This window comes from Silene latifolia, chromosome 1 (genome assembly GCF_048544455.1).
Source record: "Silene latifolia isolate original U9 population chromosome 1, ASM4854445v1, whole genome shotgun sequence".
NCBI classification, from domain to species: Eukaryota; Viridiplantae; Streptophyta; class Magnoliopsida; order Caryophyllales; family Caryophyllaceae; genus Silene; species Silene latifolia.
The window spans coordinates 60352903-60366439 of record NC_133526.1 but is presented as its reverse complement, the minus strand read 5'-3'; positions in this window follow the sequence as shown (position 1 = coordinate 60366439).

Here is a 13537-nt window from a genome sequence, read left to right as displayed (position 1 = left end):
TGTTTCGAGTTCTTAGTTACGTTGTTGTGTCTTGATCGAGTTAGCATGTTTGTTTTTATGTAAGGGTTGAACTTCGGGGACGAAGTTCTTTTTAAGGAGGGAAGACTGTAATACTCCGTATTTATATGTCTTGGGGGTACTCTATCGAGTAGCCCTTACTCTGTCGAGTAAGGGCAAGTTGCGAAGATAAATAGTTTCGACTGTTGGGCACTCGATCGAGTAGTGGGGCACTCGATCGAGTAGGGTACTCGATCGAGTACCTTGGGTACTCGATCGAGTGTCCGGTTTTACGGGGGAGTTTTCTCGGGTTTTGTTAATTACGCGATTAAGGTATTTAAACCAATTCGTCTTTGTTCTAAATCACTTTTTACAAAACCTAAAACCTGTTTAAGAGAGAAAGCAACTTGTCTTCTTCCTAATCGCGTTCTTGACAATTCCTGGAGTTCAGACGGTCGGATCGTATCGTAATTCGTGTCGTTGGATTCCTTGCGTCGAGGGTAAGCTTCTAATATAATTTATATCTTTGTTTTGTTAAGAATAGTGAAACCCTAATTTAGGAGTTGGGGGTTTTTATGAATAGTAATTGAATAGTAGTATCTATGTGTTGTATGGTAGGAGGAGAGTTCATAGAGGAGGCGTTTTGAGACATTTTGTAGATACCGTCTGCGTGTTGTGCTTTCCAGGTAGGATTTCCTACTCATATTAGTCCCATAATGGGATGATTGTTGATGTGTTGAGATTGATTGTTTAATATCGTAATTGTGTTGTGACGGTGGTTGATTGTGATTATTGATTAATATCGTAATTGTGTTGTAACGGTTGTGATTGTTGTCTACGGTTCTCGAGATGCGTTCTCGGTGAGTGGAGTCACTTGCGGGAGTGGCTTCACGCCCTAGTTTCGCCCTTCGTGGAACCCGCCACGGAAGGGGATGTGCACATTAATGGGACGGGGTTATCGCTCGTATGATGAGCGGGGCTTAGGTGGGAACGGCTGCGGTCCCCCAGCTGGTGGCTGGTCCGGTGGACGAGTCGTATTGAGATGATGGGAGTTGGTGGTGTGTGTGTGTGTGTGTGTGTGTGTGTGACGGTTAATTTGTCTGTTTATCTTATTGTTGATATATTGAATTGTGTGATTAGTCTTGACCCGTTAAATGTTTTAAAAGCGTGGTGATCCATTCGGGGTGGTGAGCGATTATTGAGCAGGTATGAGACGATGCGTATGGGATAGCCGGGATGAGTCACCACGTTGCAGTTTAGAAGTCTTATTTGTGCTCGATGTTTGATAGTATTTCGATAGCGAGATAGTTTTGAGAACTTGTATTTCCTTTTATCAGTTTTGGTTTTTGGCATGTAATCACTTTAAACGTTAATTATTATTTAAATATGTTTCTTTATTGTCTTATGATAATCATTGCCTCGGGTAACCGAGATGGTAGCATTTCCATGCCTTAAGTGGTCCTGGTAAGGCACTTGGAGTATGGGGGTGTTACAAGTTGGATGTTGCCATTTGGTTCCGTTTTGGTGCTAGCTTGATCACCTGTACCTCCACTTTACCATAAAATGCTTTGCCTCTTCTTACCCATACCTCACATATCCCATATATACCTCGGCATGTGTCATTGGTCATCTGTTTGGTTGGAATGCATATGTACGGTCATAGAGATCATTTTCATATTTTATTGTTGGCATGTCTTCATAGTTCGTAGTTAGGTGAGAGTCACTACAAAATGAATTCTTTCTATCTCCTATATATTCACCTGTACTTATTGAGTGATTTGAGCGACCCGTGAGAGTCCAATTTGATAAGTCTCTATAGTTGGCGGTTCAGCATGTTTTTAACGACTACATAACTCGTTTGCATGATTCATTTTCTAATTGATTGTTGGTTGTTGCATTAAAATGGTTTAGGCTTAACAGGTTGCATTTCGCTCTGAGATTGAACTCGTTCCATTAGGTCATTAGATCGAGTTTAGTTCTTGCTTGGGGACAAGCAAGGGTTTGGTTTGGGGAAGTTTGATGCGTGTCTTTTATATGATGTTTTACATCCCATTTTACACGCATTTTAGAGCTCATTCTTGTAGGTTATGCTGCATTTCGCCCTATTTCCGTCTACTTCCGTATTTTGTACATTATTGCAGAAATGTGAAGAATCCAGCGGAAATCAAGCTAAATCCGTCCCCGAGTATCCTGCATTTCATTTTGACGTGAAGTATTCATCCGAGGAACGAGCTTGGTGCGCAATTCAAGGCCCAAAAGACAAGTCCACGAGTTTTAAGAAGTCAAGTAGCAGCTCAAGTAGTCGATCGACCATCACCCTCAGTCGATCGACCAACCCTCGGGTTACAGAAGCTACTGTTCACTGCCAAGCAGTCGATCGACCACCTACCTTAGTCGATCGACCAAACTGCTGTTTCAGACGAGAATTAAAAGACCAAGGAACTTGAAGCCCGTAAAGTTTAGGTTTTGGAATAATTGTTACGTGAACTTTCTATATAACGTAACTGAGAATACCTAGTTTTTTATGAAGTTTTTATCATCAAGTTTTTACCTAAGTTTTATTATCAGTTTTACATTAAGTTTACATACGGTTTTAGGAAGAATTAGCGTTTGGAATATTGTAAGCATTGGAATTTTCGCTCTTGTTCTTAATCATTCTTCTGCTATTCTCGGTATTCTTCTGCCCTATTTCAATTCATCTGTTTCGTTATTAGATTAGAATTGCTAGTAGCTTCCCGAAACCATCTTTATTGTTGCATGTTAATTGTTTGCCTTATCACTTTAATTATGAATTCAACTCTTTTATGCCCTAGTGTTATTGTAGTTATCACTTTCAGCATGAGTAGCTAAATAGTTTGTGCTAGGATGTAGGCGAATTGTAGCATAGGCGGCATTAGATTATACACGGCCTGAACCCGCGTGTTGGTCGATCGACCACCCTATCCGGTCGATCGACTGACCTCGTGAGCTTTGTTTCGTTTTAATTGATTTTAATGTTGTATTTAACGAATCGAATGCATGCGACCAGTTAGATATCTTTTTTATGGCTGACCCATTGGATCTAAAGATAGGGGAAGTTGTTAGACCATCAATTGAATCGACTAAACTGTGCTAAGATCGAAAGATAGGTATAGTTTAGACCGTTAGTCACTTTTCAGGACGAGAGTCAGTTTTAGTGATATTAGGGACCTATAGCGAGATCGAAAGATGCTATTTGTTAAGAGTGGACCGAGAGGACCTCTTTATTTCCCGCCTCACCTGTGTTGACTCAGACCGACTTAGTTTGCTGCCGCCGAAGCTATAATGAACCGATCATCCTAGTACCCCTTCTTTATCTGTTAAATCCATCTTTTTAGTTTATTGCCTTTATTAACTCTTAGTATAGACCAATTCAAGTCAACCCCCACTTTTGTTAATTTAGACTTTTATTAGACAGCTAGAAATTACGTCTGCCTCCTTGTGGTTCGACCCTGTTACCACTAGCCTAGGTTAGTTTTAATAGGAATTATAAATTTATTTTTGGTACTCACAACGACGGGTATCACACTCGATTCGTCAAACATAGCAATTAAATTAATTAAAACGAAACTAATCTCACGAGGCTAGTCGATCGACCAGGTAGGTCGGTCGATTGACCATGGCGCGATTTCAAGTCATACAAAACTTATGCCGCCTACACTACAGATTCCCTACATCCTAGCACAAGAGATTTAGCTACTCATGATTACGATAAAAAACAACAAGAAGATTAACAAATAAAGATACTGAATTCATGGTTAAATTAACTAAACAAACGATTAACACGAACGATAATTGGCTTTGGGAATACTACTCTAGCAATTTCTAATCTATGAACGAGAATAAGCAGCGAAAACTGAATAATAGAACAGAGAAATACCGAATGGAAGCATGAATAAAGATAAAAACCGGATGCGGAAAATAAACTTTTATTGACGGAAAATATTGTAAGCTAATGAATGAACCCTAATAAATTCTGATGATGAAAGACTTGATAATCCTTGATAACATCAGGTTACGTTATATAGGAATATAACGTAACACTTATTCCTAAACCTAATATACAATGGGCTTCTAACTTCTCGTTCTATTAACTTGCGTCAGAATAAACGGTTTGGTCGATCGACCATGCAAGGCAGTAGATCGACTGGTCATCGCTGAACAGTAGCTTCTGTAAGTCGTGCTGTGGTCGATCGATCATAGGAGGCAGTCGATCGACTGCTGTAGCTGGTAGTCCGCTTCTAATTCTTCATAAAGTTGTCTTTCAGGCCTCGAAAAGCGCACCAAGTTCATTTCTCGAGTAAATACTTCACGTAAAATGCAATGCAAGGTTCTCGGGGACGGATTTAGCTCAATTTCTACTCATTTCCGCATAAATCTGCAATATTACATAAAAATACGAAAGTAGACGAAATGGAGCAAATAGTAGCATAAACTACACAAATGAGCTCTGAAATGCGTGTAAAATAGGGTGTAAAACAACATATAAAAGACACGCATCACCTCCAAAGTCCTCAACCATTTCTGGTCGATGAAGTAGTCTCGGTCTAAGGTAGGCACAGATGGGGCCATAGGTGTAAGGGTCGAGGAGGCCTCAAAGGTGGTCAACCGCTCAGCTAACCGTGTGGCAATGGCACCACAACTCAAGTACCGGGTCGCAGAGGTGGCCATCAAAGCTAGGCTAGCACAAACTATGGCCGGGGCACTAAAAGAAACTCTCGGGGCTCGGGTGGTGTTGAGATAGGAAACTAGCAACATCACCTCATATGAGTTCAACTTACTCACATCCTTCCTATCATAGAGCAGACAGGTTAAGGCACGAGGAAAAATCTTCAAAGTGACATGTTGAACGTCATTTATCAACATGTTACTCGAAGTGGGGGCGGACTTGCCGGTAAAACAGAGCATATAGCTACTAGCCCCACACTCAGTCGGGATATCCCTGAGGGATCCCTTCTCCGGTCGAGCAAGGCCAACGTGTGAAGCAAACTAGTCCATAGACAAGAGAAAGGTGGTGTTCATCAGGCGAAACTGTACGACCTTAACTGCCGCATCATAAGAAAAAGAGCTCATGAACTTCAAAGTTAAGAAATGGTAGGAGTGCTTCCTAAGACGATACAAACTCGTCAAACCCAAGGTTTCAAAGATATGCCCCACATCCGTCTCTATCTTAAGGTCCTCGAGGATTGTGGTGTCGATACATCGAGTAGGCTTCGTACGGTGTTTCTGTAACTCAACAAAAGCCTCTCTTTGCTTAAAGTTAGCAAAGACAACGGTAGGATACTCGGGAACCAGTGGAACAATGGGTCCCTGACTCCCCTCCCCAACTTCGGGCTTAGAGGCTCTTCCCCTCTTACTCTGACGGGTCACTCCAGCTGCTCTCGGCATCTGTTTCAACATATGTTTAGGCACACAAAACGGACACTTACTTGAACAAAAGAACTTTTCAAAGTATACTCATGGATAAAGAGACAACAATTCGAAATAGTTTTTCACAAAACAACCAACAATTTCCAAAACATAGTACTCCCACATCTCATAAAAGACGGTCTTATGGCTTCCAAAATACAAAAATTGCAACAATAATTAGTAAATTGGGGTATTAATCCCCTCAAAATAGCTTCACAAAAAGGGTAATTATCATAAAGATTTGGGGCGAATTTCAGTTTGGGGCACTTTTAAGACGGAGTTTTAAGACAAAATTTTGGGTGAAACTAGTCAAAATCAACACCAAATATGATGCCCACAACATACATTACTCAATTTCCCCTTTTACATACTCAAAAGACAAGCAAAAATTCAATTTATAACCCAAACCCTAGAAATTTCGGTCCATATGTACTCCCAAATTGGTTTGATTTTGAAACTTCTAGCATCAATAATCAACAAACTAAAGCAATTCTACCAAAATACAACAACTATAAACAGAAATCCATGAGTATAAATCGAATTTTTCAGAAAAACTAACACCTTTATATGTTTCTAATTGATTAGAACAAGAAAAAGGGTAGCATATTTACCTCGAATGATTTGCAAAGGGATTGAACGAATTAATCAAGGAGAAAACAAAGAAATCAAGCACACACTTCACCAAGGTTTTGAGAGAAAAGATGAGTATAGAGAATTAGGGTTGAAGTGTGAAGAAATAAGAAGAAGAATGAGTTTGTGAAAGTATAAGGATCCCGATAAAACATGGGTACTGTAGCACTTACTCGATCGAGTAACTCGGGTACTCGATCGAGTGGCCTCTACTCGATCGAGTTGTAGCTACTCGATCGAGTTTTCGCTGGCAGTTCCAACGTTTTCGATCTTATAACCCCACAACTAGATCGAGCAGGGTCTACTCGGTCGTGTAGGCACTTGTACTCGGTCGAGTAAGGTTAGGAACGAGGTCAAAAGTTACGAGTTTGGTTAACGGTTCCTGCAAAATAACAACTCGTGTCGATTCCAAAGTATATTTGGAACTCGTCACTGATTATTTCATCCAATTACGACACATTAATACTAACTCAAATGCCATACAACTATCTCATCCGAACATTGCACATGTCATTCTCTCATATACGAAACATTATACAAAACGTTTCATCTATGATTTGTTTCAATTCACATGAATATACTTACATATAATAGCACATTATTATACTCCCGCCTATGCATATTCAAATTCAATCATTCAACATGTGATTGCACTACACTAAGCATCCATTTAGCAATATAGTTACCACTTACTACTCAGGTTTGCTTAAAGTTTTAAACATATCACAAGAATTCGACAACAAGATATCTGGTCGTGACCTCTTGAGAGGTTTAGTTTTCGGTACTTGTCGTTAGGAGAACCTAGACCAAAACACTATTTATAACTTCACAAACAACTCTACAATTAGAAAAGAGGCAAGTAAAGGTCGGATCCAAGGGACGGGAATTGAGATGAGATTTTCAATTGCAACTAGCAGTGTCACAATTTGGGGTTGGAATAGAAGATCACTAAACTAAATAGCAATAAAAGTAAACAAGCAAGATGATTAAAAAGGGATGTAAACAATTGATAAAAGGCACTAGGGTGTAATGGGGTCATAGGGGATTCATGGGAATCGATCATACAAACATATTCTCAAATTATAAGCAAGCAATTATTGTTGTGATGGATCGAGTTGGTTTATATCTTACAATCCTAGGAAAGTTTGAGTCCCGGAGCCGAATCGATTAGATTGTACAACACCTACAAGTCGACTTAATCTTCCCTACTCAACTACATGCATGGTCTAATGAGACTCGAGTTGGTTTATGTCTTACAAGTCTCATTGAAAAGATAGGTGATGGGTAAAAAAATGCAAGGATTCATAGGCTCGCATTTCATCAAACATAACATGTGCATGAGTTGAGATCACAACAAGCAAGCAAATAAACTATGAAAACATATTAATTTAAACATGAATCATCCCCCATGTTGGTTTCCCCTAATTACCCATTAACCCTAACTAAGGAAACTACTCACTCATTATCATGTTGAACATGCTAGCAAGGTTGTCAATCATACCAACAAAGTGAAACATGATGAATAAATGAAGATAATTAACAATAATTAAAAAGGGATTAAGAGAATTATACCTATTAATGATTCCAATAATAAAGCAAAGAATAATAGAAGTACTTGATGATTGATTGGAAGGTTGTCAATCTCCCAATAATAACCCAAATAATCTTCAATTACCCAAAATGAAAGATGAACAAAAGAGAGATTAAGGAAATGAGATTTGTATTAAGACTTGATTAAAAGTTGATTACAAGATTAAAGAGAGATTAGAATGATATAAACTACACTAAAGATTGATAAGAAGAACATGATTAGCTAATTAGACTAATGGGGTATTTATAATGGGGATTAGGTACATAAATTAGGGTTTACTAAGGGCCTAAATGACGATTAAGTCCTTGAGGAATCGCCGGTCTCAAGAGAGACTCCGGTCTCCTTTTCGCCGGTCTTTGAAAAATATGCGCATCCTTCATTGAACAAGTAGAAGACGGATTAGCTGTCACACAATCCGAGCGTCTAGGGCATGGGACGGGCGGATTGTGGGTCTTTTGGACGAGCGGATTCTTGGGGTGGACGGGCGGATTGTGGTGGTTTTGGACGAGCGTTCAGCTGAGGAAGACGCTCGGATTGCTTGTCTTGGACGGGCGGATTGTGGGAAATCCGCTCGGATTGTAGATCAACTTCCTTCTTTCATCTTTTCTTCCTTTCTCTTCATACAATCCTTGAGGATTTCCTCGGAGATGCAAGGATCTTTTCTCATCATTGCCCAACTACTATAATATGTACAAAGGCCTTCTAGTCTTATCTTCTCTTTGATGCTTGGTCATTGAATTCAATCAATTTAGCTCCATTTTGCCATGAAAATGCAAGGTTTGCACTCCTTTCCGTCCAAGGGATCAAAACCTCAAAGAATATGCAAAACAAAGGACTAAAGACAATAAATGACCCAAATATGCACTAAAAAGCATGGGAACAAGGCTAATTCGGGGACTAAATATGCTCAAATAATTGTCACATCAAATATCCCCAAACCGAACCTTTGCTCGTCCCGAGTAAAGAGGTGACAAAGACTAGGACCGTTATTTAAACTAACCTAATAGCATAGCCGATATGAGACAATTAGCGGGTCTCACTCCGCCCCTTCAACTCACAACAAGATAACCATGAGGTAGGATGCCTTCTTGCAAGGCAAGGTTGGTCTTGCCAAAATGGCGACACATCCAATCATTAAAGCACATAAAATCAAGTAATGGATGCATCTACAAAAGAATGGCCACTTTCCTCATCTAAGTGGCGGAAATTATCTACAAGGGAAGCAATTCAAGGGTACACACTCCTTCATAGATGCAATTTCTTCAAACTACTAAGCCTAGAAGGATACCAATAAATCACCTCCAAGTTGTGTCAAGCTAGGGTACCTTTGTCCTCAATCGTTAAATGCTTTCGTCAAGAATAGACTCCCTATGGTGTTAGAAACACTGGAGGATCGCGGAATTTCCCCTCTTGCCTAGACAAGAAGAAGGGCCGTCCCCTCTCTACCATGCACAAAAATGGATACAATGGATAAAGGGATCGATAGTATTTGAGTTTCATTTTGGGAGTTTGCTTTTGTTGTTGTTTTTTTCCCCCCAATTTCTTGTGGCATATAACATTTGAGAACACTTTCTTTTTGCCATTTCTTTTGATTTTTGGCAATTCAATACTTGACAACTTTTCAACTTTTTGCATTTTTCTTTTGAACATTTTCAAAGTCACCCCATATGTAGTGAGGGTGGCTTATATTTGAAGCTTTAGGAGTCTATTTTTGCTCCTCTTTTCATTTGATGCATTTTGCAAACTTTCTTTTACTTTTCATTTCATTGAACTCAAATCAATTTCTTTTTGTGCCCATTCCCTTTGATGACAAAATATGGTAGAACATGGATGAATGATGGTTGCATGGTTTCAAGTGTCACCTTGGAATAAACGGTAGCCAAGGAGTTATCACACCACAAGGTACTCTTGACTAGGCCTTAATCCATGGGTCAAAGGATAATAACATGACACATCCTAGGGTGTTTTAAAAGTATTCTAACAAGCAAAGTCTTAAGGAGAAAAAAGCATCTACTAGGGCCTATATACACTTGTCAAGCTTCCCAAGTAGACGGTTTCACAAAAATTTTCTAACATGCAACTACATGCCATGATGCAACTAACATTTATACATCCTAATGCATATGATTCTACCAACTAGTATGCCAAATAATCTAAATACAAGTCCTAGATTCACATTGTTTATACCGCATCAATCAAAATAAAGCCACATAGTCATTAACATAAAGAGGAAAAAGGAGATTGGAAAGATCATACCATGCGGTCTTCAATATCGTCATGTCTCGGATGTGGCGTAGTCGATCAATGTGAACAAGGATAGAACAAACACAATATATACAACAATATTTACAAGACTACACTACAAAGAAAATGAACTTGTTTTTGGTTTTTCAATTTTTTAATTTTTTTGATTTTTTCGAAATTTTTGATTTTTTTGGATTTTTGAATAAAAGTTAAGTTAGAATTTCCCATCCCCACACTAATATGGGCATTGTCCTCAATGGCCAATGTGATAAGAAATTATGCAAAGATGATGCATGATTTCTATTCTAATTGCAAGCTATACTAATCTACACTACATGATGCATGGGTTTTTGTTTATGACAGAGAGCGTAATTTAGATTACCTCCCGTTGCGTATGCATGTACTACCCCAAACCAAAATAGACATTATTTCTAATGTCTTAAATTTTGGGGTAGTTCATGCACACAAGATGCGATGCATGAAACTATATATTGTCATTTTGGATTTTTCATGTGGGAACTATAAAAGAACACCTCAATGGAGCCGAGGTGTTAGTCCTCTATTTTGCTAGGACTCTCCAAAATATGATCAAGATAAAATAAAGAAAACAAAGAAAGAAGTAGACAAACCTCAAGAGGGTAGGAGCCTCCAAAGTTTGCTAGTCCTCCATCAAATCATCATTGTCATCATTTTCCTCCATAGAAGCGGACTCATCTCCATTCCCCTCTTCACTTCCTTGCTCACTTCCTTCATCATCTTCATTAGCCTCTTCTTCCTCATCTACCTCTTCATCAACGCCCTCATCATCAACAACCTCATCATCGACATTCTCATCTTCACCCGGTCTTTCACCCCTAGATGTGCTTGGAAAGAAGGCTTCCCTATCCGCCCAACTAGGTAAAGGACATGAAGGATCAAGTAGTCCTTGCCTAGCTAAATGAAGGAGGGGTGGATATTGGGCTAAGTATGCATCTACTCGATCATTATAAGCTTGTTTGTGCATCTATCTCATGAGGAGAGTCATGTAGTGACTGCCCACTTCAACATCTTCGGGCTTGAACTCTTGATATTTGAATGGATAGGGTGGTGTGACAATGGAGGAGGAGGGCTCTTCAATCTCGCCCATTTGTTGACGGATGATGTACTCGGCGTCCTATGAGAGTGGAAGAAGGTAGTTTGTTCGATGGACACTCAAGCGGCAAATCTTGGAAGGCAAAGTGAAAGATCTAGCATCATTGGTTAGCCACCCATAGTTGGTGTCAAGAGAATTATGCTTGACCCACTTATACTTGTTAATCATGGCATCCATGTCAATGAGATGACCACCTTTGATTGCCACATAGGTGTTATCCTTGTTGAAATTTGCGTCAAAGTGCTTGGCCAAGAGAGTAACTAGACCTCCATTTACGATAAAAGCGGTGCCTTCCTTTCCACATCAATATTGAGCCATCTTTCCACCAAAAGCCTTAGAGCATTGTAAGGCTTAGTGAATTCCCTTCCGACATTTAAGGCCGACTAAAGTAGAACACAATCGAGCTTTAGAAAGTGGTTAGTGTCTTTTCTTACTATTATAGTATTCCCGATGACCTTGTGCCACACTCTAATGCCCGGATGGTGGACTAATAGAGCGCGACAAGCATGAAAGCTCACAAATTTCTTCCCGGAAATCGCCTCCCAAAGAGGAGCGGGGTCATACTTTTCGGGCATCTTGTGATAAAATGGTTTATCACTAAGGCCTAATGCTTTACTCAAAACATCAAAGGTGATGCGCCTATTCACATTGGCAAGGCGAAACTCGATGTATGTTCTAGTCTCTACCTTAGTCACTTTCAATGAACTTAAGAATTCCAAGGTAAGGGAGGGGTATGTCAATTCTCTTGTAGTAAACAATTTTCCCAACCACATGGCTTCAAAGAAGGCTTTTGTTTGTTCAAGGACACCCAATTTGTTCAAGGCATCTTCACATATGAATTTGGTGGGTAGAATGGCTTTCTTAGCATACTTGGCAAATGTATCTCTATGGGAGTCGGAAATAAAAATTACCTCCGGATAGTTTGATAATTGAGCAATTTCCGGAGTTGTTGATGTTGTTGCTTCCAAGGGAGGATCTTGTTGTTGTTGAACTTCCAAGTTTGCATTAGCAACCACCATAGCCATTGAAGCTTTCTTTGCTTGAAGGCTTTTTTGCCTTTTCGAAAGTGCCTTTGCCTTGAGTGCCTTTGTTGCTCCTTTTGTTCTTGCCATTGATGATTACACCAAAAAAAGGTTAAAAATCTTCAATTTCCAATTATACCCAAATTAATTTTAAGATGAAAGTATTTGTCTTTGTATTTCAAAAATCGACTCAAAGTTTGAAGATTTTGGTGCTTGGATTGATTATTGTTGCAAAAGGAGTGATTAATTGTTGTTGTAAGGAAGTTTGAATTTGATTTTGTTGAATTTGGTTGAGGAAATTTTGTTATTGGTGATGGAGAGGATGAGGGTTTTGGGGTTTTGGGGTTTTTGGGTAGTGTTTGAATATATGAATGAATGAAATGAATGTGGGAAGGAGTATTAAAACACCCGAAATTTTCAAAACTGCAGGGGGAAGACGAGCGGATTCCCTTCGGGACGCTCGGATTCTGCTCAATTTGGCTTCAGGAAATCTCGCCTAAAGACGAGCGTCTTTCAAAGAAGATGAGCGGATTCTGTAATTCAGGATGAGCGGATTTCCTTAAAGACGAGCGGATTCTGTTACATCGAATTTTCTTATTCTGCACTGGCAAAAAGACGAGCGGATTCTTTCAGACGAGCGTCTTCTCAGCTTGGACGCTCGGATTCTCTAACAGACCAAATTTTTTAATTTTGCAGCTCATTTGGACGGACGGATTCTTCCACAGACGCTCGGATTCCTATAAGACAAGCGGATTACCCATAAGGACGCTCGGATTCCTCCTGGTCTACCCGGATTCAGTTCCATCCGTGTACTTGCATATCCCGTGTCATTTTCATTCTTCAAATCCCGTGTTCTTCATTGTAGGGGCACTACAAAGGCATGAATAGCCTTGGCAATTGCTATCCCCACACTAAGCTAAAGCACTACACATCATTAAAATTATTAGTCCCTCCCTCACTTCTCTCAAAAAATGATGAATATCTTGATCAAGGCATAAAAATCAAAAAATGACAAAAATGCAATGTAAGAATTAAAATCCAAGTTAGGGAGTTAGAAATATTTACAAATGGTGGTTTGGAGAGGACTCCACCAAACTCTCATCCTTAGTGAGATGTCATGTGGGCATGTTTAAGGTGTTATTGATGTTACTCAACACCTTGAAGAAGTAGTCAAAAGCTTGTTCATTATCATGATAAAGATCCTCAATAGATCTTTGCACTTGTTGTCCTTCATGTTGGTCTTGATCGATAGCATTACCAATATAGGGATTGAAAATCCCTTCAAACTCATCGTCCCAAAGACCGCAAACTTCATCTACTTGGTCACTAAAGATCTCTTGAGTTGATAGAGACAACTCTCCTTCTTTATTGTTTTGGCCAACAAGGCCATCTTCTTCACTTGTCATGGGTGAGCTTTTAAAGCTCTCTTTGTTGCTATTCTCTTGCTCTTTGAATGGAGCATCATCAACTTTCTTTTTCCATTGGAATTCTGAC